Source organism: Haemaphysalis longicornis, unplaced genomic scaffold, assembly GCF_048455015.1.
Source record: "Haemaphysalis longicornis isolate Haplotype H1 unplaced genomic scaffold, Haemaphysalis longicornis Haplotype H1 scaffold_6, whole genome shotgun sequence".
Classification (NCBI taxonomy): domain Eukaryota; kingdom Metazoa; phylum Arthropoda; class Arachnida; order Ixodida; family Ixodidae; genus Haemaphysalis; species Haemaphysalis longicornis.
Window position 1 is genome coordinate 2,581,493 of NW_027526407.1, and position 24,005 is coordinate 2,605,497.

At 49.1% G+C, this 24,005-nt stretch overlaps 1 long non-coding RNA gene across 1 annotated transcript in view; it reads left to right on the top strand.

The window, feature by feature from the left end:
* Nucleotides 1-24,005, top strand: part of LOC144141361 (uncharacterized) — a 95,977-nt gene that overhangs the window by 28,771 nt on the left and 43,201 nt on the right. The window contains exon 2 of the long non-coding RNA XR_013316550.1: nt 19,740-19,820. This is a non-coding gene — a long non-coding RNA (uncharacterized LOC144141361). The remainder of the gene's footprint in view (nt 1-19,739; nt 19,821-24,005) is intronic.

Genomic DNA, 24,005 nt, shown 5'->3' on the forward strand with positions numbered 1-24,005 from the left:
TCTTTCGTCTTGGCAAGGCCCAGCCAAATGTTCATCGTCGCCTTGTTTGTCAGCGAAACGTTACATGGTGTAACAAGTCGTCCTGACGTTCGAGATGGACGTCATCAAGCCCAACGAACCGCTGCACCTTCCCGGCAACATCCCGAAAAACTGGCTGGTATTCAAGCAGAAGCTGCAGCTGTTCATCACCGCTACGGAACCGGAAAAGCCCCGCCCATCGGCCGTGCAAGCAGCGATTCTTCTCAGCACCGCGGGGGACGACGCGCTCGATGTCTACAACAACTTCTCGTTTGCCGCAGGTGAGAACAGAGAAGATTATGACACGTTAGTGCGGAAGTTTGAAGACTATTGTATCGACCAGGGTAATGAAGTCTAGGAAAGGCGCATTTTTTGACTGCGAACACAGGAAGAGGCCGAGCAGTTTGAGCGGTTCCTACGGGACTTAAAGAAGCAAGCAAAGCTGTGCACCTTCGGTTCACTTGAAGAGTCTCTGATCAGGGACCAAGTGGTTTTTGGGACAAATAACGCAAAACGTCGAAGAAAAGTTGCTAAGTGACAAAGACGTACACTTGCAGAAAGCAGAAGAAATTTGCAAAGCCGCATAGCTTTCTGCCCTTCAGAGCGCAGCATGGTCAAAGGAAAGCCTGCACGTTGACTTCACACGCCGGACAAACCGCACGAAGTTTGCGAATGGAACTCGGTGTCGAAATTGTAAAAAGCTACATGCCCCCGAGCGGTGCCCGGCATATGGAAAAGCGTGTTATGCATGCAAGAAACGAAATCACTTGGCCGCATGCTGCAAGTATGCTCGCAGGATATAAACGAGGTGCTAAAATCGGAAGAAAGTGACGAAACCTTTGACATCTTGGACATCAGCGTTTGCGGCGTCACCGGAGCTATAGGAGCGGATTGGATGGTTCGCGGCAAAATAGCCGGTCAGGTGATACATTTCAACGTAGATACCGGGTGTCAGGCAAGACCGAAGACATGACGGCAGCAGAAGAGGCATCCATCGCCTTGTCTCTCACTCAACGAGGGGTTCCTCAGGTAGTGAATGATTCCCACAAAGCCTACCGGAATTAGCAGTCGGGATTGTTTTTCAGACCTGCGCTGCGTGTGCTAAAAACCCATTGTCCAAATAGTTCCATTCAGCTCATCTGGACACCCGCTCACGCTTCAATGGAGGGCAACGAATACGCCCACCAAGCCTCCACTTTTACCCCCCGTGCTATTGGGCTGCGCGAGGACAGTCACCCGCTTGTCTCGTCCAGGGACATAACCCAGTATTATCGCCTTCTGAGAGAGACAATACGTTCGCCTTACCCTGACCTTTTCATAAAACAACAAACTATCCTACGGCTCATACAGCCTGGCTTCTTCCCACACCCGACTTGTCTTCACTTAATGCACCCGAATCACTACGACGCTGAGTAAATTTTGCACAGAAGTAGGAAAACTCTTCCAGATAATCGGGGTGTGCGACTCTAGCCCTGAGTACTCTCCTCTCTATCCATCAACTACCGAACAAGAGCAATGGGAGATGCTGCTGTCTAGCCACTCTCTGTCTACCCAGCTTCAGCTGGTGGACTGAGCACAGGCGGCGCGGACTGAATATGGGCTACAGTGAAAAAGGAACCACTGCCCTGGCCTGCACTCTTGGCCGTTCAGAAATCTGAATAGAAGCTGCTGCTATTTCTTCTCCTACTCCTCCGCCACCTCTGACGCCGATCTCGTCACCTCCGTCCGCCACGGAAGAGACGGATAGGTGAGATTATTTAACACCGGGTTTGAGCTTTAATTATATAAAAAAACAGTTTCCACCCATGTGCTACACCAATAAAACTCAATTAACCACCTTTCATGCTTCATGCATTACGTTACGTTACCAAGAATATCTTTTTGAATTAATAGAGGGTGTGGGTAAGTGAATTTCACTTCCCTCTGGTTTCGCTATTTGTAGAGCGACGTGAGTGAATTGAAGTGACGTCGCATGGGTGATCCTTGTGGGTCCGGTTTACAGCTTTGCTTTCCACCCACAGCCACAGGGTGGATTGGCGCTATTTTTTTACGTGTTTCTTTCAGAATTGCCCCGGCCAGCGAGGTGTTCCTAAAGACGTTAACAGATATGTTCGAAGGTCTGCCGGGAGTGCGCGTCTATGGAGACGGCGTTTTATTATGCGGCCACTCAAAAGAAGAACAAGACGAACGCGTCACTTCACTGCTTGGACAGGCTAAGTGTGTGTTCCAGCTAAGTGTGTGTTCTGCACCACACAGGTTATATTCCTTGGCGATTTTATATGAAGAGACGGAATTCGTGCTAGTCCCATTTTAATCGAAAGCGTCCGTGCCATGCCAGTCCCAAAAGATAAACAGGGTGTGCGTAGAATGCTCGGTTTCGTGTACTACAATAATAAATACCTGCCATCATTGAGCGACAGAACAGCGTTGCTTCGAAGGTTAGTAAAAGAAGCCTCTGTGTTTGATTTTTACATCCCGCCGCCCCGGTGGGATGTGTTCCATTGCATAGCTTACATCATGGTTTACACTCTTTTTCGTGATCCGAACCGGGGTTCGGCGCGTTACATGCAAAGCACACCTTAGTGTCTGGAAAGGGGGACACATCGGTTCGATTTCAAACCTTGCCGCACCAGCGGCATACCTCCAAATGCTGCCGGTACAACCTACACTTCACCAACATAGCGCCGTACTTTACATAATTGGGAACTTTGCTCGCCTCAAACACTAACACGTTGAGCACAAGCAGCCTCAATTAGGCTTAGCGGACTTTCCGCAGCTGCAGCCGCGAGACCACGTGGTAGGGCAAGAGCAGGCGGGGGAGCCAGCTGCGGGCGAGCGTGGTCGCTTACGTCAGCGCAGCAGCCGCCACCGGCGCTCCGCCAGCCAACGCCGCAGCGCCAGCCGCAGTGCGAGCTGGAGAGTCAGAGAAACCAAATCGAAAGAACGCGTGGCGTGGGCCGACGTAGCCAGCCCAGAGATACCAGAGCAGAAGGCCGTCCCTAAACAAGCGGCGAGTCCACCACAACCCAGCCCAGAGATGCTCAAGCTCAGGAACGAGAATACGCGCCTGAAGAAGCGGATTGCTGAGCAGGACACACGAATTTCAGGAATGAACAGGAAGCTCGATATGCTCCTCGCTAACCAGCGGCAAGCACAAGCACCCATGATTGAAGTACAGACAGAGGCGCCGGCTGAGTTGATGACGCAGGAGGAGGTCCCGATGGACGGGCCCGGACCCCGGGCCCGTCCATCGACAGGCACTATCGACAGGAGAATCAAAAGAGTGGAGGAAAGACTCGACATGCTCGAAGAGCACTTTGACAGATTCGAGTAGTCCACGAACCGAAGGCTGCCGGCGCTGGAAGCCACGACGGCCCACATCGTCGTCCGCCTCACCAAGCTCGAGCAGATGTTCAAGGCGATGCAGCAGACGCTGGTGCATATGCAAGCGGCTATCGCGAGACTGAGCGCAGGAGCACAATATCAACAACACAATCAACGACGAGTATGGCCAGAGCAGCAATAGCCCCCAGGCAAGAGCTCGTGATTTGGCAATGGAATTCGAACATACTGCAAGGCAAAAGAGCATCACCACAACAGTACCTTGGGCAACTCACCCGACGGCCGGATGTAATATTACTTTAAGAGACGCACAGCGAGGATCCCCCGAAAATGCCAGGGTACCGCTCGTACGCCAGCCCACCCAGCGCGAGAGCGATTGGGAAGGGAACGGGGCAGGGAGTGTGTACCCTGGTGAAGAAGGGGATCACCTACGTCGAAAACGCACTACTGAGCAATAGCGCCATCAAGCACCGAGCGGTCGAAATCGTCACGGGTAGGAGAAGGAAAGAGAGCACGTTCGTGATCAACATCTACAGCAATCCGAAGCACTACCAGCAAAAGGTCAGGACCCTCGTGCACAAGGTGAACGAGTTGGCCGGAGACAACGCCGCACTGATGTGCGGAGACTACAATGCTCCACACACCGCGTGGAGGTAGCCGAAGACGACGGCGAAGGGGCGAAGCCTGTTCGAGGAGACCACGGACGCTGGATACCAGTTGCTCAACGACCCGGCGGCATACACGAGGCACGGTACGTCGGTACAGCGGAACACCAACCCTGACATGGTCTTTTGCAAGACGGCCGGCGCAAGAGCCGGGGTGCGATGGCGAAATACGGGCGAGACGCACGGCAGCGACCATTGCATCTTGGAGATCGTCGTACCGCTGAAATCCATGCCCCTGGCACCCAGAGCGCAGTGCATTATGGATTGGAACACGTATTGCGAGGTCCTGGGCGGGATACCAGAACAGATAGACGACATTGACAAGTGAACGCAGGCCCTCAACGAAGCGGCGCGAACAGCCACCACGGAAGTCGAGCTGGACGACATGGCACCCCCGGCCGACAGTCGGCTCACGCACCCCCTCGAAGCGAGGAATTTCGTACACGACAGGGGGAAGCAACAACGACACAATCGCAAGCTCCGAAAGAGGGTGGCTGAGCTCAATCGGGAGATCGAGAAACATAGTGCCGTATTCTGCAGATAGCAGTGGCACGCAGTCTGTCAGGAGGCCGACAGCCAGATACACAAGAGTCGCACCTGGCAGATGCTGCGCCACTTCTGGACGAGACCAAGACCAAGAGGACGCAGCACCACGCCCTCGCCCGTACCCTGCACAAGGCTAAGCAAGAGCCCAGTGAGCCGGAGGTGCGCCGACGCCTGAACAACAAGTACCTTCCGTCCACCCCGCCGGAACTCCTCCCGGACTACGCAGGCACGGATAACGCCCGCCTCGACGAGGACATTGAAGATTGAGAAGTCCGCGAGGTGCTCCAGTCGATCAACAGCAGGTCGGCGGCCGGTCCAGACAAGGTGACAAACAAGGCTCTCCGCAACCTCAACGACGCGGCCGTCATGGCGCTGATGCGATACTACAACGAGTGATGGCGTGCCTGCAAGTTGCCCAAGAAATGTAAGGAGGCGAAGGTGGTGCTTATTCCGAAGCCGGACAAGCGACCGCACATCGAGAACCTGCGACCGATCTCGCTAACGTTCTGTGTGGGCAAAGTGCTTGAGCACGTGCTACTCAATCGGTGGCAGTCGTACCTCGAGGAGGCAGGGCTGTACCCGGACACGATGCTGGGCTTCCGGGACAAGTTGAGTACCCAAGACGCCATGTTACTCATCAAGCACGAGGTGATCAACCAACCGACTCGCTCCATGGACAACCGTGCAGTGCTGGGCTTGGACTTACAAAGTGCGTTTGACCGGGTCTACCATTCGGCAATACCCGAGCAAGTGTCCCGTGTGAACATGGGACGGCGAAGTTTGCATACATCAGGGACTTCCTCACCGACCGAACGACGACGATCGCGGCCGGGGACATGGAGCTCCCCAACAAGACACTGCGCAGCGTGGGTACACCGCAGGGGTTGGTGATATCACCCATACTCTTCAACATGGTGACGCTCGGGGTGCCCGAGAGAGTCGACGGCCTCCCTGACGTCAAATAAACCATCTACGCCGACGACATAGCCCTCTGGGTGACGGGAGGTAACGACGGACACATCGAGGCCGCGTTGCAACGAGCGACCGAAGAGATCTAGTATCAACTGCGAGGAACGGGGCTGGTGTGCTCGCCGGCGAAGTCGGAGCTCCTGCTCATCCCGCCGCGCAGGAGGAGCAGGAGCGGCGCAACCGCGCCGGTAATCAACTTGAAGACGAAGGCCGGGACGGCCATTCCGTAGGGCAAATCACTACGAGTGCTGGGCCTGCACATTGACGCGCTCAGACACAACAGACTTACGATCAAGAAGCTGGATACCAAAGTGGCGACGGCTATCCGGCTCATCAGGAAGGTGTCCACCCGGCACGCGGGCATGAAGGAGGCAAGCCTCCTCAGGCTCTTGCAGTCGTTTGTGGTCAGCCACGTGGCTTACGTTGCGGCGTTTCACGACTGGAAGGCGGCGGAGCGCCAGAAGTTAGACGCGATAATACGCAAAACGTACAAGGCAGCGCTAGGGCTGTATACGCACACTAGCATGGAAAGACTCCTGGAGCTAGGGGTGCACAATACTTTAGACAAAATCGCCGAAACCCAGCGCACAGCGCAGCTAGCGAGATTAGCGCAGACGAGGCCAGGACGCTCGATACGGCCGTGCGGGTTGCTCCGCCAACTGCAGGTGCCGCCGATCCGGAAGCACATGCATCCCGGTGTCAACCAATAACAAAAGCTCGCGAGGGCAAAAGCTCTCACAGCAACGCATGCGTCGGACACTGGCGCATACTACGTGGACGTCGCCAAGCATCCAGACCAGCCGGGCACGTACGCAGCGGTCGTGGTCGCGGCTACCTCCGGGGAGCTGTACACAGCGGGCAGAATTCGGGCGTGGAGCTCGGATCATGCCGAGGAGCTGGCCATTGCGCTGGCGATTGTAAACCCGAAGTGCTCCAGAGTGATTAGTGATTCGTGAACGATGATCATGAACTACGCTACAGACAACATGTCCCCCAGCGCAGTGAGGGTGTGCGGGGCCCTACAATCCAGGCGGCAGCCGGTGACGGTGAAGGGGTTCCCGGCACACGTCGGCCCGGTCAGCACGGGCGAGAACCTCAACGAGGAGGCGGACGGAGTGGCACGCGCGCTCACCAGTCGCGGCGTAAACTCGGACCCCTGACCTATGGGGACGGACGACGACGAGGTGATACCGCTCACCTGGTACAAAGGCACTCTGGAATGGTATAGGGATAGCAGGCGGGTGTTCCCGCCACCCCATCATAAGCTCACCAGCAAAGGAGCCGTAACGCTGCGACAGCTACAAGCGCATGCGGTTTGGACACCAGGGATAGCCAAGCACGTATGCCCGGAAGTGTATCCCAGTGACGAGTGTGCGGTGTGTGAAAAGGACAGAGCCCCGATGGCTCACATCCTGTGGAACTGTAACGTGAAAGAAGGTACTACAGAGACGTTACCACCACACCTGGCCGGTGCGGTAGTTAGCAAGGAATACGAAGCCCAGCGTAAGGCCGTTCAGCAAGGGTTGGAAGCCCTCGAGCGTCAGCGACCGAATACACTGTCTCCTCGGAGGCTGGGTGCGAATAGGTAGCTGATGGCAGGGGACCATCCAGCGCGACGTTAGGTCGCGTCATATCTGCCGGACAAATAAAGACGTTTTTTCTCTCTCTCTCGGTGTTTGAGTGGACAACAGCCCATGAGCGAGAATGAAACCAGATCTGCGCAATGCTTACAACTCCTCCGTTGCTGGCGCTTTTTGATGAAAAAAGAAACACCAAGATAACTGCGGACGCCTCAGGAACGGGTATTGTTGCTGCCTTATTGCAAAGACACAAGGAGGATGACTGGCGCCCACTAAGCTACGCTTCGAGGGCGCTGACGCCGAGTGAAGAACGATACGCCTAGATAGAAAAGGAAGCACTTGCAATTGTTTTCGCTCGTGAAAAACTTCATCAGTTCGTATATGGACGAATGATTACGGTTGAAACTGATCACCGGCCACTAATTGCGATTTCCCAAAAGAACATTGGAGATATGCCACCCAGACTGCAACGATTTTTTATCCGTCTGATAAAATTTTATTTTTTATTGCAGTGTGTACCTGGGAAGGACCTGTTACTCGCAGACATGCTGTCCCGGGCCACACTACCAACTGGCGGAAATGACCAAGATGAGGACGGAGACGTTCACACAATGCAAGTAGTCTCCAGCATCATAACCAAAGCGACTATATTGCGACTACAAAAGGAAACCTTTGAAGATCTGTTTCTCAGCCACACTATCAAGCAAATGGAAGATGGCATGCCATTAGACGGCGTACTGAAGCCATGTGCGGAAGAGTTATCCGTGGTCAATGGAGTGATGCTCAAGGGTTGCAAAGTGGTTGTGCCTGAATCAATGCCTGAATCGATGCCTGAATGGTTGTGCCTGAATCGAATTCACAAAGGCCACTGGGTATAAACAAGTGTAAGGCTAGAGCTCGTAGATTGGTTTTCTGGCCGGGAATCAGCAGTGACATTGAACAACGAGCGCCAACTTGCAGCGTATGTCGAAAGTACGCAAACAGCCAACCGAGTGAACCCCTCCTGCTACAGCCAACGCCCGACCGACCGTGGCATCGCGTAGGAATATACCTATTTACATTCGCTGGAGATCACTACGTTGTTGTGTTTGATGCCCATTATAACTTTCCGGACGTCGAGAAACTAAGAGGTAACACGGCGGTGGAAGTAATCGACAAAATATCTGCTATCTTCTCTCGATACGGCATTCCCAGTCAAGTTTGCACCGACAACGGGCCTCAATTTGCATCGCATGAGTTTGCGTAGTTCGTACACCGGTATGACTTCGAGCATATCACGTCAAGTCCCGAGCTCCCACTGTCAAATGGCTTAGCTGAAAAGAGGGTGCAGATCGTGAAGCGTATTCTAAAGAAAACCCACGAGTCACGTGGTGATGCATGGCTGGGTCGGTTAGCTTATCAATCTTCTCCCCTTGACAGCGGTCAATCACGCGGAGAACTACTGCAACGTCAGCCGCCTGCACGCCACACTTCTTGAATACAATGTCGACGGAGGGATCCCCGTAATGAAACAGAGTCAATCTTCTCGAGGCAGGCCACTACCACCCTTGGAAGCTGGAAACGTGGTCCGGATCAAACACGGAAGCTGGTCACGCCGAGCGAAAGTGGTAAAAGAGACTGCTCCACGATCATACGTCGTGAGAACAGGAGACCATGGCATCCTGAGACGCCACTGACAGCACTTGGAGCGAACGGACAAAAACTTCGATGGCGAGGTCAGCCACGTGGGTAACGGTAACCTGCTCTCCGACTCGAGGCCCTCCACGGAGTGCCCTGATAGACATCGAGGCAACATCACGCCGGGGAACCCATCAGGCATTCCCCAGGCGGAACAAGCTAATCCAGGTGATGATTCCAACACCACCACTTCAACAGAGACTCCAGGAAGCCCACTGGTGGGACTGCGCAGGTCAGGATGCAAGCGCAGTGAACCAAAGCGCCTTCACTACGGGCCATCCTTCCATCAAGTAAACGAGTGGAAAACAAATCAGTGTTTTGAAAATGTGTGAAGAGAAGATGTAACAGACCGGACTATCTGCTATCGGCCTTCGCCCTAGGTGATATCGCGCCGCCCTTCTCTCCCCCATTTCGTCTGCTTTACTTTCCTTCGTGGCTTTCCTTCCCCCTTCCCCGCTATGAACACGGCTACTTAAGCGCAGAAAATAAACGGCCGGGGTCTTTCGTCTTGGCAAGACCCAGCCAAATGTTCATCGTCGCCTTGTTTGTCAGCCAAACGTTACATGCGGCTCTTCATGAAAATATTTACTCTGGCACTCTTTTTAGAATTTGTGCCTCGAGCATGCACAAGGATAAAGCTACCTCTCTGAAAGCGAGGACCTCTCATACAATGCTACAAAGACAAGAAAGGCGGTGCCGCTACGTGTTGTTCAAAACAGAAACCTGAGTATTCTGAGGCTACGACAACATGCTCTACCAAAGGGTTTTGTAGTAATCAGAGACCGCGGGATGTTTCCACTTTGGAAGTTTAATGAGAAAGGAATAGCAGAAAAAACTGGTTGGAGCCATAACAAGAATGGCACGTACCCACCCGGGGGGATTGGCCAAGTCTGATTGTGGTTTCATGTTTGAACAAGCTTTTGAATTATATTTAAACTAAGAAAAAAAGCATGCAGTGATGATAACAAATTTTGAACAAAAAACTCAATATAAAAAGTAACAACAGGTATTTCAAAAAAGGATGAAAAATTGGTGGATGCCATTTATAAACAAGGCAAGTGACCTGGTTCGGCAATATTAAACTCAAGAGCGCGACAAACATCCCCGTTGCGTCATGCAAGCCCGACTGCCCTAAATGACAATAAATTAGGCACCGACAACGCAAGACCCAGGCACCCGAGGGGAAACTCCAGCCAACAATGTCTGAGGGAGCAGAACCGCCGGCAAGACAACAGGAAGTGGTCAATTGTTTTCTGTCAAGAGGAGGAAACTAGATGATGATTGCTGAATGCTCCACGAGGCCAAGCTTCTTCTATTGTGCCTTGTACGGGAGATCTGGTATTGATGATCTAAACAGGATCCCTACCACCGGAATTTGTTCATTGGTTTGAATTTGCGCCCTCATTTTAAGTAGTTTTCAAGCGGATATATATGATTCGTCGACCTTCGTAGTAACTCCTTGCCACTTGATCGCAGAAGACGTGATATTATTTTTCGATCGCTTCCAGTAGGCATCCTTTCTATACGGCTCATTCTCCAAAACGTTCTGGGCCGTCTATCTTCTCTGCGTACGGCGTCGCCTTCCGATAACTGTTGGCTGCTTGCAGCTCTGGCTGGTACCGCTGATCCAAGCTAGTTTAAGTATTTATTCATCTCGCCAACTCCCCCGCGACTTTTGCGTGATGCGACAACTGCTTCTTCATGCGTCTTCAATGTCTCGGCTGTGTTCCTTGACCGTGGAGCGATGGAACTGCTGCTTGCTCCAGTTATTTGCGCTGCTTTTATGGAAGTGGCCCGTTGGGCTCCCGTATGCGTATGTCAACAGGTGATTGTTCACAGCTGCTTCAACCTTTCTGCTACAGTCCGACGCTCCCCAAGGGAAGTTCTTCTCTTGGCGATTACATTGCGTATGGTTGTTTCCTCGCTTCATTTGAGGCGTTCATAAAAACCGACCCACCAAGGTGCACACTCCGCAACGGCTTTCCACTTAATCTGGTTCATACTGATGTGACTAGTCACTGTTTTATTAATTATTGCTACAACTGATGTGTTCAGTCTTTCAGCCCATTGTAAGGTCCTTGCGTTGCCTGATTATATGACCTATCGGAGTATTCTTCTAGCTACAAATAGTCAAAACGCCAGTAGAAAAGTATTTGGTGTCATGTTGTCTGTCAATTCCAATTTAACTCGTCTCGTAACTGGACATGTAAAAATAAGGACATGTTGTTGGACTTCTTGGACTTTGTACGTTGCGTACACTTTTTCAGTCAAGTCTAGCCCAATAACTTCGAATCGCTCCACTTCACATACACGATTCTCTGGCAGTGGAGGTATTGGCGGTTCTACGTGTCTTGCGTTGTGTCTTTTGCATATTTGGCATTTCCTAATGATCCGCTTCACCGCTTGCCGGCATTGTACAAAGTCTTGTGAGATTTTCGTGAACACCTTGGCGCAGCACTGGGTTATGGACGTGCTGGATTAGAAGCTCGGTAAATGATGCATTTTGGGGAAGTGGTACGGCGATTTCTTAATGCACTCAATTGTAGTCACCCTCTGTGTCGTTGGATGTCTCCATCGCCCTGGTGTACTTCATTTCCACGCAGCTGAAGTGCGCTGTTTTGATTTCTGCATGTGTTCATTAGGAAAGGCGTAAAACACTATTTAGTTTCCTTGACCCAGTACTCTTCGGCCTTTGTTACTTCCTCTGCAGCTAGTGCGCCTTTGAAACGTGTTGATGTTGTGTATTGATTGCGTTGCTTGATCCGCTGTACGTTCGGTTCATTTTATCATGTCTCGCTCGGTCTCAGTGTTGATGTTCACGTTGGCTTCGGTGTTCCGCCGCTGTTGTTATGGTTTCATGAAGCTCGGACTCTGCCACCACATTGACGACTCTATAAAACATTTGCCGCTGCTTCTGTGTTTCAGCATATCTGCGGGCGTTTCTTCTCCCTGGATAAACCAGCAACTGGGTTGGTTCTTTCGCTTATCTGATCAGCTCTTCTCTTTGAAGAACACTTTTCTTTTGGCGTCTCCTTTAATCCAGTGTAGCTTTACTATTGAGTACGTTCATTGGCTGGCACTTCGGAGTTTTGTGCATAATGTTTCTTATATACTCGCTCATCCTTCCAGCCAGAACCGCTGTCAAGAGTTCGAGTTTGGCTGAGGATAACTCTTCAATTCCTGCATCTCGGCTTTTCACCGCCATTAAAGTCACTTACTTTGTTTTGTCTTTGAACTGGGGCACAATGTACGCTACAGCTCCGTATGTCGATGGGCTTGCGTCCGAGAAACGATGTAGGTGCCGGCTTTCTATGTCCTTTTTTTTGTTGGGGTAAGATCGTAGCACCTCAAGACGTTTCAACTGTTCTGATTCTTCACTTTGATTCTTCCTTCAATCGCCCTCATCTGATGGTGACGGGCCGCCCATGTTGCGCCCACGTTTCAGGGGCTCTCATATCGTGTGTTAGCTCGTATCGTGAATGGGGATACTAGTCCAATTGGGTGAATAATCTCGCCGTCACCAATGACCCTCCTCGTTTAGTCATGTTTGTCATCGTCTCTTGGAATATCCGGTTTTCTACAGGGAATGACAGCATGAGCTCTGCGTGTTTCCATCGCATACCCTGTATTGTTGTGTGCTGTTTCGATCGTGTTTCTTGGTGGGCTGTGTCTTTTTTAGTGTTGGCTAATATTGAGCTTTCCTTCATTCGACGTCGATTTTCAAAGATTCAATGATGCTCGTTAAAAAAAATTATTTGGACTCCTTGTAGAGATTTATTGGCTTCCTTAACCGTATTTACTCCAAAATTCACGTACGTCGACGACGTAAATGTCCTACATTAGCTTCTCTGTGGTATTGGGGAATTCATCCATCATTTGCGCAAAGAGATGTTTAATTGTCGCCGCTAGTAGGAACCTGCTTGGCGCTGTCCAAATGGCACTCTGATCAATGTTCAAGTTTCGACTTCGTTGGTCAGCCCGCCTCTAACGCCGAGTTTTCACCAAAGAAATCGTAATGCATATCGGTCACTATCGTGAATTGCAATTTGCAGAAATGCTTTCTCAAGGTCGCCCACTCTATCTAACTTTTCTTCTCGAAAGTTTAGAAGTAGCGAAAGCATATTTTTGAAATAAGGATGGGCTTCCAAATTGTATTTTATTGACGTTCCCTTGATTGAGCTCGTTGTGCATCAAAAACAACTCGAAGTTTTGTCGTTTCCTTTTTTCCCATATTACCTCGTGCTGCGGCATCTTATACCATAAATTTCACTCACATTCTGAAGTTTCGCTCACGTTGTCGCAACTCCTGAACTAAGGTGGCTTTCTCATGCCTTTCGTTCCTTTTCCGTTCTTGTTTAACCTTCTTGTCAGCTGGAATTGTCGTTTCAATGCAGTGTTCTCGTCGGTGCTCATATCGATGTTTTGTTTCCATGGAAAGTTAACCTTAGAGCACCCATTTTCTTTCAACACCTGGTCTGTGAATTTTCCGCAACCAGGCTACCTTTGTTCAAGTGGATAATCCTTGCTTTAACCGGGATGGCTTGTAAGCTGCAAACTCTTTCCAGTTCCATCTTCAACTGGAGGTACTGTGCCGCAATATGTGTCTTTCTGTCTGATCGTGTTGTGGCTACTTCCCGATGCACTATCCAGCCAAGTGTGATCTCGGTAGTCAGTAGTCAGTTCTCAATATCTCGTATTTGTCCAGTGACGAACTCCCAGTAGAAATCTGACCCCATGAGAAGACCAGTTTTCCCAACGCCCTTTCTTTCAGACTCGTCGTCCGCCAGTTTTACCCTGAGTTCCCACAACTTGTCTCTCATGTTTTGGTCGTGTGCTGGGAGATTGCAGCGTGATCTACTTCCTACTTTAGGGGCTACAACAGCTATAGCGTACTCCTTTTCTCGACTCTTTACCATCACTTTTACGACGTCTATAAATTGCAATTTTTTGTTCACTCCATAAGATTCCATTCTTAGCTTCTCTTCCCGTAGAGTATTTGCTCTCATCTTTTCTGTGAGATATGTTGTCATGAAGGTTATTTCACTACCACTATTTAGCAGTACTCAACAAAAGCCTTCTGATGCTTTTCCTTGTATCATGATATTGCTGTTGGCAGCAACAGGGAGTTTCTAGTCGGTTTTCGCACTGATTGCATGGGGGACGTTGCTGATTGCTGCATTGTGCATTCCTCTCCCTTTTTGCCTTTTGTGTTGCATATGAATGCTGTGTGATGGTCTTTGCATCTCTTGCCAGACACAATTGCTTTGCAAATCTGTACCGTATGTTTCAGGCGAGTGCATCCAATGCATGATCTGTTTTCGGTTAGCAGCTTCTTTTTCTCTCCCATAGGCAGGCTTTGCGTACATTCTTCCTTCAGGTGGTTCATTGGCTTGCAGAACAGCCAGGCCTTGTGTGAAGAGCTGAAGAAACTAGCGGTAGTGCTTTACGGTTTTCTTTTCTCCAACTTAGGTCCCGTACCTAATATCTCCTGCCCCCACTGAGCTCCTCGGATAAGCACACCTGTTTCTTTAGGAATTATTCAGTCGTTACTGCGCATAGGCACTTTTTTCCCATTGGTGACGTCGTTTCTTCGCTGTTACCTATTGACCGGTTTTGTGATGCCTCATGTGTCTTGAACTGGATCAGCAGCTCTGCTGGCTTCAGTACTGGAATGAACACACTTAGAGACTGCCGTGCCAATGTGTCTGTCTGCACCTTTTGGAAAATATTTTGCAGGGCTTCCGTATGGTACTCTGATGTTACCTTATCGAGTCGTAGCAGTTCTTTTGTGTGGAGGTCCAACAGTTCTCTTGCCTCCCAAATGTCTCTAAGTATCTCGATAGCTCGTTCATAGTTGCTTCGAGCTGAGAACTGAATTCAATCGCTGTGGCTGCTTTGCCGGTCAGCGTAGACATTCGGTAGTTAAATTTCTGTGCTTTGCTCATATTAGACCTCAAGTTAATTTCTGATTTGTATTGCGCCCGAAATCTAGTACATTGAAGGAAATTTCCAATAAAATTAATTATTTCTCATTTCAGTAGTCTTACAAGCTTCATAGAATTTGGGCAGAGTGAGTTGCATGTCTTCTTCCTATGCCGGTTTCTCTGTGCTTCCGCTGGATTTTACAGCATGCCTGGCTTATCCATCTTTAGATAGCTCTCGAACTTCGAAGCGATGGTCGCGATTTTCAAGTAATAATCTCTCACTCTCTGAAATTCATTTGCCTCCACTTCATTCACGGCATAACTTTAATCTTTTAGTTGCACTTCTCTAAACTTGATGCCATAACCTTTATCTGGGCTTGCGTGGCCATCAGGTTCTGTTTGTCGGGTCGTTGCTGCATTTGAGCATCAGCTACAATAATTAGCTGGGTGATTTGCGTTTGGAGCGCCCTTCTCTTCTTCGCGACGACTTCCTTGGTAATTTTCCTTTCCGAAGTGTAAATTCTGTTTGTCAAAATTTGGCCCGCATTCAAGCCCGTTGGAGGGTGGCGCTACCCTCCAGCCGAGGGACGACCAGCAGCGTGCTCGTGTTGACGGTGACTGACCGAGAGCTGGTGTACTCGTCGGTGTTTATTGACAAGCCATGCACAATTTTGTCCACCGAGCCTTGCGGGGCCACCGGAATTAGCAGCCAACAAATATTTGGTCGGGGAACTCCACATACTTTTCACACCCCTTACCCCTAGTTTGTTTGTCCAACACAAACACAAAACTGCGCTCATTACCCCGACGAGTAACGCTCTTGCGCTGTCCGCTGGGCGCACTCCTTCTGGGCACTGGTGTCGACGTAGGTGTGGAAGCATCCGGTGCTTCCTGTGCCACTCTCGCGCCATTCGATGGGCCTGCAGTGCTCGGCCATGCAGGTGGCACCGGACGTGCGAGTGGCGTTACAGTGGCGCGAGTAGCACCAGCATCTGGTGCTTTGCGGGTAGCGGTGGTTGTAGTTGTGTGCTTTACTGCGGGTTGGCTTCCTCAAGGGCGGCTGAGGTTGTTAGGCGAGGCCTCACATCGTCCGCGTGCCGGTGCCACGTGGTCCCTTCCGACATGCAGACGAGTAACGATGACGCACTGGCTGGAGAAACCCCGTGCCCGGAGGACAGCGTGGACCAGGCCGGACGTTCCTGGCAAAAACTGGAAACCCACGCTCCGGCAAAGGCCCAGGACGGCACTCTCGATCAGCAGCCAGCTCTTCTGCTTCAGCTGCTCCACGAGCGCTGTGTACCGGAAATATGGATGCGTCACGTCCAACAGACTCTTCACTATCCGATCCAACAGGATCTCCCAGGGGCACGGCCCGTGACGTCGTGGCGTGTGGTACGGTACTGAAAGACGACCGGGGCAACCTGCGTCCGCAGCTCCCCAGCCTTCCTCTTCTTGAGCTTGTCCTTCACAGTTTGCACCACCCGCTTTGAAGCAGTATTTGACGCGGGGTGGTATGGCGGAACGATCAATCGAGAGATTCCGTTCTTCGCCAGCTATGCCAGGTAATCCTCGCTGGCGAAAACGAGATCATTATCAGACACGATGTCGTCCGGCAACCCCTGGCCTGCGAAGACTTCCCGCAGCGCCGCAATGATTGCTCCTGCAGATGGAGTGGGGACTGTTAGGACGACGTGACAAGTATATGGTGCACCGCGACCCTAAACTTAGTTGGCCGCTGTATTCTATATTTGGTACTATATTCGGTACCTTGAACGTGGAGTCGAGCGTCCTTTCTAGGGAAGGACATCGCGGTCTTTTTCGTGTCCATGTTCTAAAGCGGCCACTGTTTCGTGTCGCTGATGTCGTCCGCATTCCTCGATAGCTTTGGTAGAATTTCTTGTGGATGGTGGCATCTTCTTTGACTGTGACAATCAGCTATTGGTAATCTCTTGCTTTTTTCTCGATACTGGGTCGACAAGGCTCCACCGCGTCACCTCAACAATGGAGTCTCTTAGCTGATCCTGCCTACCGGAGTGGACGACCGGGGGCTCGCCGCTAAGCTAAGCCTGAACACGAACATCTATTGAATCTCGGCAATCGCTTGGCGAGTTTCTGGTTGCAGCCCTCTAGGGTCTAAGCACGCGCAACCGCCTGCCGCGAGCCTAGGGGCACAGCAGCACGTGCTATCGTAACACTCGTGTATCGGAGTGCTGTGATTCATGGGCTAGGAAGACCGCAAGTCCGTGGGAGACTACTGCTACCTGACGGTATACAAGGGGGCATTGGGGTTTCGAGAAGCTCGCCCTGACTCGTGTACTGCCGGTTGCATCTCCAGGCTTCGTTCACATCCTGGGCCGACTTCAAGAAACTTCTCGGCCCAGATTTTCTGCCTCTAAAAGCAACTACCGATTCGCCATGAGTGACATCCACGCACGCATCATCCACGTAATGGCTTTCTCAAATACAGTCTACCTATTCAGGAGCTCTTCAAAAAAGCTATCCCGGGTGCGTCTGACGCAAAGGTGGTGATGTACGTCTTACGACGTTATGACTCGTGATTTGGACCTTAGTTGTGCGGTCATGATATTGAGCATGGATCAGATGGCGAGACCACCCTGTGCAATCGTGGACGCTCTGGTACCCGAACTGAATTAGGTACCGCCTTGGCAGCATGAGAGGTGATTGAGCCAGCTTGTGCATTTAGAGACCACTTCGAGACTTTACCAAAGCGAAGTGTACAGCAGCATAGAACAGCGGCGGCTTTGAATTCTCCCCGCGAACTAGGCCCTTCCGCTCTTTGATACAAGCAGTATGTGCGGAAAAGAATACTAGATGGCGCATCCCACGGCTGAAACATCCCGATAGCAGTTAGAGCCAGGGTTCTTGGTTTGGAAACACAGGGACTCTTTTCTGGCAGGCTCACCAGTCGTTGACCGAAGTCCCTCCCTCAAGGGTCTCCCAAAAACTTCTCTGAACCCCAGAGATCCTTCGAGACCAGTTGCTGAGAGAGAGCGTTGCGAGGCTGCTCTCTTGATGGAGATGAAATTGGCCGCTGTTACTGCTGTGGACAGCCAGTGCATATCCGTAGGGAGTGTCCCCATGCGACGGCTAGTCACGGAAATATCAATAGTTATCGTGTTGAACGCATCCTGAGGTGCAGATGGTGCCTAACAAATCGCTGAGATCTTCAGACTTGACTGGTGGCAAGCAGTTGTTCTTTTACCCTCTTCTTGTGGTCCTCACGTACAGCCACAGGTCATAGCACCATATATTTCTGTTCCCGTATTGTTTTCTTCTGCCCACGCAGCGTGTGCCGCCGAATACCTTCTTTTCCGTCTTTCTTTTTTGTCGTCTTGCCTTCTGTTTCGTCGTTTCCACATTCTCCCTACCTTGGAGTGCCGCAACACTCTTAGAAGGACGGCCAAGGAAGGAATGGGAAGAACATAAATCAGGGGCACGCAGGACCACCCAAGGGACTCGGGTAGTAGGTTAGGGGGTTTTAGAACGATTCGACCTGGAGGGACGAGCTCTTATCACAATAAACTTGTCGTTTTTCGGGAATCGATGTCTTTCTTGGGAACCGCAGCAGGGTGCTAGGACCCCGGAACCACAATAATTTCATGAAGTAATTTTACGTTCTTTCAAGAACTTTTTTTAAGCATCTATCTCTCTGAAAAAATGGTTCGCTTTACGTAAATTATAAAAGGTTCGTGCAGCCGTTATAGGTCCCTTTGGCCGTCGTCTTATCTCACTAGAATAACATAATTGTCTTTACTAACAATAGTTTTCAAATTGGGGAGAAAGCAAAGCTGCACCTTTAACCACGTTTTTTTTATTTTCGTACAACCTCCGCTGTCTAACATACTACGTTTTTTTAATCATAAAAATGCTCTAAATAATTATAATGCGTGTTTTGGAAGACCATATGGGGCTAAAGTTTCTGATCCAAAATCTGATATAAATGGCTCGAATCTTCCCGTGTCTCAAACAAACCCTGTGCACAGTTTTGACAGCACCAACAGTTGTGGGCACCTATTGCTTTTCGGCAATTGTCTTAGGTAACTCATGAGATCTTACTTTTCGGCAACAAGACTTTATGCACTTCAGTGCTTTTTACTGCAGTACATTTCAACCTCACCGGGGCTGTCCAAAACTGTTTTACAATATTGTCAATTTTACACTGTATCACAACATTGGGATAACAAGCCGGGAGAGATCCCCAAAACTCCAGAAGAGCCAACCAAAAGCACGGTAGGCTTTTCGCAGGCTTTCAATTTAATGAAGCATTCTGTAGGTATCAAACACACTCCTCACGGCGAAAAAGACAGTGCACGAAGTACGCTTGCACGTGTGTCGTCGCCTCACACATATGAAACACAGGGAGTTGTCGTTATCTGTTTGCAATCTTTACTATTGTTTTTATCGGAAGGAAGTATGCCGCTCTATCAAAGCCTCCCATAGTTTTGTTTCGCTATTTCAGATTATCCTGGATATTTTTCACCTTGGCAGTTTGAGGCAGGAGCGAGAAGAAACCAGCTACATGAATTCCTTGACAGGGGATTTTATTCCGCACAGCTTCGAAAAAATGAAAGTAGCTGCCTCGTTTTTTGTGACTTGGCGAAGTCATCGACGTGGTGTTTTAACACAATCTATTCAAAATTGTAATTTTCTGAAAACACTTCCTAAATTGTGAATGGTGCTCATAAAACAACGTTAGCTCAAGTTTGTGCAAGCGTTGTGCCCTATAAGCACCTGCGAGATATCAGGGCTTGTTTGTTACACGTTAAAATGAGTCAGATCAGGTTTTCTTACATCAAGTGTAACTGCAAATATAAATCCCGCTTCGTAAGAAAACATTTTTTTGAAGCTTGTGTTTGCACGTTTACAAAAAATATTTATTTTCGTAAATGTTCGCGCAAATATTTAACGTTCTGCGTAAGCGCACTTTTTTCCTACGTCCATTGAACCAGTTGATGATTCCTACATTCAAATATAGGTTGTCGAAATGTATTTTACAGATAGCCCAGAAAGTCACACGGTTGAATTATTGGACTTCCTGGATGAAACAGGGACCTGTGGAGTGTTCACTGTAAGGCTTGGTGAGAATTTTTTTTCAAGACTTTCAGTTATATATACCTACACACGCACACGCACGCACGCACACATACAATCACACACTCACAAATAAACTCCCACGCACGCACGCACACACACAGACGCACGCACACACCACACACACACACAAACGCGCACGCACACACACACACACAGAAGTACACGCACGCCCACACGCACACACACGCACCTACACATACACGCGCACGCAAAACGCACAAACACACACACACGCGCACACGCACGCAGACACACACATGCACAAACACACATATGCACGCACGCAAGCGCACACACACATACACACACACGCGCACACACACACCCAAGTTGCCCAGAAAGTGTGTCCCAAGACCGGTCCGTCTATGGCCGCTTTCTGGTATCTCCGGCCAGCGTCAATGTTCTGGCAGCCACTGATAATACGATGAACGGCCAACACGCGGCAACCAACGCTTCGGCATTTTTCCGGCCGGCTGTGTTCAGACGCACAACGGCAGCTACCCGGCTCCCAGATATTATGTTCACTTTCGGCGGCCTATCTTGAGAAAGAGAACGGCCGCCGGCTTCAGGGCATCCATTTTTTCTTAGGGAAGCGGTGTTCAGCCGAAGCACGGCCAGCGACCGGCCACAAAATATCTGTATTCTTGTGGCAGTTGGTGTTTGAGAGGAGACCGGCTAGGGTGCGGCCGCCGCGCATTCGCTCTTTCAATGGCGAACCACGCGTCCGGCGGGAGAATATTCGTTTTCTTCGGGCAACTGGTGTTGTAAAGGAGACCTGCCGACGTACCGCCCCAGAATCTACATTTTTGATTTGGTTAGCGGTCCTCGGCTGAATTACCGCAAGCGAACGGCCGCAGAATTTTTCGCAACCGTTTTTCAGGAGGAGACCAGCCTACGTAACATCATTCTTTCGGTAAGCGGCATACAGCTGAAAAACGGCACGTGTGTGGGCGCCGAGATTTCATGCACACACGTGTTTGGAAGGAGACCCGCTGGTGTAGGACCGGTTTTCTTTGAGTGAAGAAAGAGCCGTTAGGGAGCCAAACGACGCAGACGCGCTGTCACGCGCTCGGTGTTTCTACTTTTTAAATGAACAAACTTCGTTTGTCAAAGAGTAATGAGTGTTCTAGATGCACGAGCAAGCTGCAAGGATTCACTGGACATTACCAGGGAACGGGAACCTTACAAACCCTAAAAGAACGCGAATGAACGTGATTCTGAATACCTTGAGTATGATTTATTGCCACAAGAAGAGTGTGCCACACCGACGGGTGAGCTCATCCTCGCCAGTCATGGCCGCTACCATGCCTCGCCCGCCTGCATCGTCGACGCATCAGCTCGAGGCTATTAGCCCCCTCAAGAAATAGAGACCGTCAGAGACATCGAACAGGCGCATGCCGAGACGGCGGAGGTTCACCAAAATAAGTGGCCTAAAGGGCGTCGAGCAAGCGGCCACTACGCAGGAGGTCAACCAGTGCCTTGTAAAGGACTCCACGAAAAAGAAAGGCAAGGGCGCGCAAAAGCGCAAGTTTGTGGCTATTCTTCTTACAATATTAGTGCCAAAAACAATGTTGCACTATTTTGTTGGCGATAAACATAAAGCTTATGCATTGGTAGGCTCAACTTCGTGCCCTGCACTGTTACTTTATGGGATTTTAAGACTGCCAATTTAGAAAGAAGTGTTACTTTAAATTTGCCATAACAACAGAGCCCTGGGAATGACAAAGCATGGTTATTAATTTAGTTGCGGTGTTTCAACGTGAGCTTAGCTGCATTTGGGATATAACTAATTTGGTTAAAGATATTCGCCAGCATCCTATCAAACACGAATTTCGTAAGGTTTGTCTTGTTCAACGCAGCTTGTTGAGTTTACTAACAATTTGGCTCTAGCAATAGATAAGCCTAAAGTAGTTTGCTGTATTTTCTTGGACTGTAAAAAAGCATATCACAGGGTTCCATATCAACTTCTTGTTAGTACATTGCGGGGTGTAAACTGAATCAATCAGTTACTTCATGGATGGCCGGGTACATCTCTCTAAGACAGCGACCGGTCGGCCCTAACGGTTGTTCGTCCGGATATGTTCCCGTGCCCTCACGAATTCCCGAAGGTTCAGTTGTGAGCCCACTTTTGTTTCTGTTATATATAAATGTTATAAATGAAATTTTACAAATCTTACAATATACAATTGGCCTCAAAGTTTTATTCAAAATGTTCGCGAATGGCTGTGTATTTTACGGGACTATAGCGAATAAACGTGATTCTGAATACCTTCAGTATGATTCGAATTTAATAAAATCCTGGTGTGCTGATTCTACAAAGTCGTTTAGTAATCAAAAGTTCTGTTAACGTCACCTTTGCACGAAAACCTTCGTTTTAATTCAAAAGGTATACAGTATATTACACTACTTTAGGAACGGCCGCCGAGCATAAATAACTACGTGTTTATTTAACGAATGGTTAGAGGTTAAATAGGCACGTTCACAACATAAAAGTTGCACCTGCACGTGTTTCTGGTTTTCTGGGATAAAATTTAGGCGAACCTCCCCTTAACTTAAAAGCACAACCGTATTTCATTGATGTGCGCGTAATTTCGGTGTACGCATGTGTTTTCTGGAATCCCTACGCCAAAGAGCTGGTTGATATGCTCAAAAACATACAAAATAGGGCATTGCGATTCGTATTAGGTAATTGGCACTGGCAACTTTGCATGAGCACTGGGAACTTTGTAAAGCTAAATATTCAAACTGGAAATATCACAGGCGAAACCTCAGGTTAACACTTTTCGTAATATCTATCATTAGAAAATTGGGATAGAAGGCGAGAAATATATCCAAGCCCAATTCTACGTATCAAACATGGAACCGCTAGCTTAAAGCAAATTATTACTTTTTTCTAAAGTGACTCTTTGAGCGATTCACTTTATCTTAGATCAATACAAGTGTTTATTTATCATCCACGGATGATTGTATCCACTGTTTATAATAAGGAATTTTACCATGCTTTGTAAAATTATTTTGTTTTTTTGGTCTCATAATTGATGCTTAGTGTTTTTTTATCTCCCTGCTGTAATGCATACGTAGGCAAGCACCTATCAAATAAACAAATGAATAAATAAATAAACTGGTGGAGTCGCTTGTTCGTCTCCGGCGGGTTCAGAACCCTACGCATTCAAACTTGGCCAATGAAATATTTATTCTTTTATTCTTTGCAGTACGCAACGTTTTCTGTAATAATACTTCTACCATTTGGTGTTCGTTTGAAACAAATCCTGTAACTCTACTCTTACGCTTTTTCTTGCGTGAACACACAGGGATAAAACTGCAGCCAGCTGAAGCAAGGCATCATTCGCAACGCCTCTAGAACTTTTCGACGTAGTACGAGATTAGACAAAAATTAACTTCTTTTGGACTATTAAGTGGTGTGCACGTAACTCATGAAAACAAGATGAAAAATAGATTGGAAATGAAAATACTTCTTCGATCTTTCCTAGGATCAGCCCTTTGAAAGATCACCACCGGAAAAGTCGATCGAGTATAAAATTTCTTTGTAAGAAAAATGGTCAAATACTGGACATAGGTTTTGTGTGAAGGAAAATATATTGAATGCACCTGAGTGTTTTGTGGAGTACCAAAACATTTCGTAAAGGCATTCGCGCCGGTTTTATATACAACCAAACTGGTCAAGCAACTTTTGTACAAATAGTTTATTTATGAATGTCAAAGCATAAAAGTGTTCAGGAATATTGTCCTAAAAGAATTTGCGACAAGCGGCAGTTTCATCTTTGTGAAATTCAAAGCACTAATATATGTGCCTTCCGCACGCCACCCCTCTTTCCCCGTTTATTACAGGTACGCCACCCCACAGAAGATATCAGGACCTAGACAATACATCTACTCCAGCTCTGCAAACAATTGAATATTTTCTGTGTTCGACAGTAAAAGAGGCGGCTCAGCAATTAAATGAACGACCGTTTGTGAGCACTGTTTAATTAATAAATTTTGGTCTCACCTGACGCTGACAATTAAGCAAGGCTGCGCTGAAGGCTGGACAGTTGGTGGTTGCGCGCGGGCTCATTTTGATGTAGATGCAGTGGACGCAAATTCTGGGTTTGTGCTGCTGCACAGCGCGAAATAGTCATCTGCTTGCGCGGCAGGCTGTGGTCGTTCAC